This window comes from Eucalyptus grandis, chromosome 11, assembly GCF_016545825.1.
Source record: "Eucalyptus grandis isolate ANBG69807.140 chromosome 11, ASM1654582v1, whole genome shotgun sequence".
Lineage (NCBI taxonomy): Eukaryota > Viridiplantae > Streptophyta > Magnoliopsida > Myrtales > Myrtaceae > Eucalyptus > Eucalyptus grandis.
This window is the reverse complement of record NC_052622.1, coordinates 18135773-18139455: the sequence shown is the minus strand read 5'-3', so window position 1 is coordinate 18139455 and position 3683 is coordinate 18135773. Positions and strand designations below refer to the sequence as shown.

General features: G+C 37.5%; 1 long non-coding RNA gene across 1 annotated transcript; it reads left to right on the top strand.

Moving 5' to 3' along the window:
- The first annotated feature begins 443 nt into the window (after positions 1 to 443).
- Positions 444 to 1294, top strand: LOC104425192. The gene is made up of 3 exons (XR_005547561.1): positions 444 to 544; positions 649 to 757; positions 909 to 1294. It is a non-coding gene; the product is annotated as a heavy metal-associated isoprenylated plant protein 46 (long non-coding RNA).
- Positions 1295 to 3683: the final 2389 nt, after the last annotated feature.

The following is a 3683-nucleotide window of genomic DNA, read 5'->3' as shown; positions in this document are numbered from 1 at the left end:
CGATTTTCTCTTAGTCGTCCTTGCCTTGTCCTGTCCCATCATTCCTTCTTGAAGATCGTCTGCTCAACCCTTTAACTTCACATTCAGATTTTGACTTCTAACAACCATCTCCCAAGTCTTTGTTTTAAGATTTATGACTTAATTAATATAGATTGAGGGTTTTTTTAACAATAATCCAGTCAACAAATCAGTTTTTAAATCTGGTTTAAATCTTGGACCAGAAAAATACCTCATTCAAATCTGTCATTACTTTGGATTGAGCATGAACTTTCCCATGATTTTCTCTTAGTCGTCCTTGCCTTGTCCTGTCCCATGATTTTCTCGAAGGTCGTCTGCTCAACCCTTTGACTTCACATTCGGATTTTGACTTCTGACAACCATCTGCCCAGCCTTTGTTTTTAAACTCTCCTTCCAAGGAGAGGCTATAAATAGAGTTTTGTCCCCCAGTTGGTCTTCATCCTTCTCCAATAATTTCTCAAAATTCTTCCAACAAATTGAAAAGTTTACAGTTGCTTCATTTCCTAACGAAGCAAGCACCATGAAGGTAATATTATGAGAAAATCACGACTTAATTCCCCTTATGTCGCATGCTAATTAGCCTTCTTGATCTGCTTATGTTTTAATTTGATTTTTTTTCTTTTTTTGCAGCAAAAACTCGTGATCAAGGTTTCGATGAATAACCACACCTCAGGATTTCATTGTTTCGGCCCCCAAAGCCCTCACTCCAAAGCTATGAAACTCGCGGGTGGCTTCCAAGGTGATTGTTAAATATTTCGTTATTATATCTCGACTACCATTTAGATGTGTCTTTAGTAAATTATTTTAGGCATTGCGAGATTAAGAATAGTGGTGGGAAAGAACCTCTTTGATTCAAAAGCAATCTGTTTCCTTTGTTTGCCTCACTCCAGGAGTACAATCCGTGGCACTGGTGGGTGACCGAGACCGGATCGAGGTGACCGGAGATGTCGACGCGGTTAACCTCACGAATTTACTTAGGAAGAAAGTTGGGTTTGCGGAGATAGTCACCGTGAGCAAGGCTGATGAGAAAGACGAGAAAGAAAGCGAGAGCAGGGACAAGGCAGCACAAGCCATCATGTGGTCGTACGGAGTCCCGCACCGCGAAATCGCCTATGTCGTGGACCCATGTTACAGCGAGCCCTCATGCTCGATCATGTAGGATCAACAAGGATTGACGATGATGCCTTATATAAATATACACCATCGATGGTTTTTAAAATTTTATTACACAAACAGATTGGAGAAATGAATAAGATCGATTGCCCATTTTCATTGAGATTGAACCTTGTGATCGTGCTATAACCCAGACAATCCATGGCAAAATTGTTGTCAATTTTAGTCATGCTTGTGACTTTCGAGCTTGAAACGCGTAATACTGTTTGAGTTTCGGGTGAATGGGGAAACGAAGCAGACTCCTTTCTGATTCTAGGTCGAGCACGACGTGATTGAAATTTTCGCAGAACAAATTTGCAAAGAGGGATCTGATGGTGCGCACGGCTGTAAATTTGCCAGCTCCCGAAAGCAAACGGGTGAATGGATACGGTGGAAATCGATATGAATGACAAAGAAAAGTGAATTGCTTGGGAATTTGAAAGACAATGAAGTGAAGAAAACGAAATTGGTGCAGGCTGGACATCCTACGTTGTAATACTGTTGTTTAGATTGATGAGTATCTTGTACTTGCTTTCAACCAAGAGCTGAGTTTTCTAGAGGCACCATTTTTTGAAGCAAATAAAGATTGGCTATGATTTTGCCTCGTTTTGGTGAAAATTCTCTCAATCGATTGTGGCGCTAAGGCACAAGAGTTGAGAGAGATGCTGAGGGTTTGCCTCCACTATTCTTTAAAAAAAAAATTATCTTTCCCTTTACTCTAGCCAAATCACAAAACGACTCAAAAGCTTTTATGCGGATGATAAAAATGTCCCAACTTTTCAAGCGACTTAAAAGAATCCACGAACTCTTATTTGAAGGACAAAATTACCCATTATTAAGTTTTCGGCCGATGCAAGCCGATATAGTACATGATAATGTGGCTATTAGCGCTAAAGCGTCCAAAAAGAATGTCAACATGAATCAAAAGAAGTCACGGACATGTCAATAATTACCAAAAAAGTGTAGTTTTTTATTAAAATGGCGTCCTTTCTGATTCCTCTTAATTGGGATAAAACTTCTTTGCATAAGTTTTAGAAGATCACCAATCTATTTCTCTAAAACATAACTGCTAGTCATGTCATGTACCATTTCAATTTTTTTGGGTGGAATATAATGGTTTCCTTGGATAGAAATTTAAGGGGGTTTTTTGTATCATTTCAAAAGTCGAGACACTTTTGTCTTAGGAATAAAAGTTAAGGTGTTTTTGGGATTTGGCAATTTATTCTTAGGCAAACATAATACTCTATATAGCTTAGTTTATTCCTCTCTTTTTTCCGTCTTTATCTTATTACTTTTCAAATTTAATTCACGAAATTATCTTTTTGACTTTCCTCTTATATCATAAGCAAAGAAGTGTACTTTAACAACTTCTTTTAAATCAATCTACTAATAAGCATTTATGAGTTTATAATATGAAAATTAAATTTAGGATGAGAAATTGGATAATTATAGTATTATTTTTGGACATTACACTACTCCTAACTCTGATAATATATGATTAAATTTCAACCGGAAAAAAAAAAAAAACATTCTTGAGATATGACAGCATGAAATAATTTTTTCCACAGCAGTGGGGGCCCTGGAGCGTGACACTAAGATATTCCCCATAGGGGATTGTTACTGTGACTTGCCAACTCTCTTTAATTTGCTTGGGTCGCGAAACTATGTGTTACATTAGCCCTGTGTAAAATGATAACAAGTCAATGGCAGTCAGACCACTATTTTATTTAACCAAATTTAATTACACAAATGAAAAGGTCAATGATCATATTACATAAATAGAACAAGTTAGGGGGCGAGATCCATGACCATATATATGTGGATATATGGCTATATAATTTCATTTCATGATGGGAAACATCATATTATTTTTTTCAGCACATCTAACTTTGACTTCACGCGAATGTTTTGGTTGGAGATGTCATTGACGGTCAACTCTCTAATTTGTACACGGAAAGTGTGAATGCTTCTTTTCTATATCTCACTAGGAAACAATTAAGTCAACAAACCGATGATTGAATATGGTTCAAATCAGTCATTACTTTGGATTGACCATTTTGAATTGACCATGAACATTCCCATGATTTCTCTTAGCGGTCCTTGCCTTGTCCTATCCTATCATTCCTTCTCGCAGGTCGTCTGCTCACCGCTTTAACTTTACATTTGAATTTTGACTTCTGAATAATGTCTACCCGGCCTCTATTTTAAGTTATTGACTCTTCTTCCAAGGAGAGGCTATAAATGGGAGATTTGTCCCTCGGTTCGTCTGCATCCTCCTCCATATTTTCTCAAAAGTCTTCCAACAAATCGAATAGTTCATAGTTGCTTAAATTTCTAACGAAGCAAGCACCAAGAAGGTAATATGATGAGAAAAATCGTGACTTAATTCCCCGCATGCTAATTCGCCACTATGATCCGTTCTTTTATATTCAATTTGACCTTTGTTTGCAGCAAAAACTCGTGATCAAGGTATCTATGAACAACCATACCTCGGGATTTCATTGTTTCGGCCC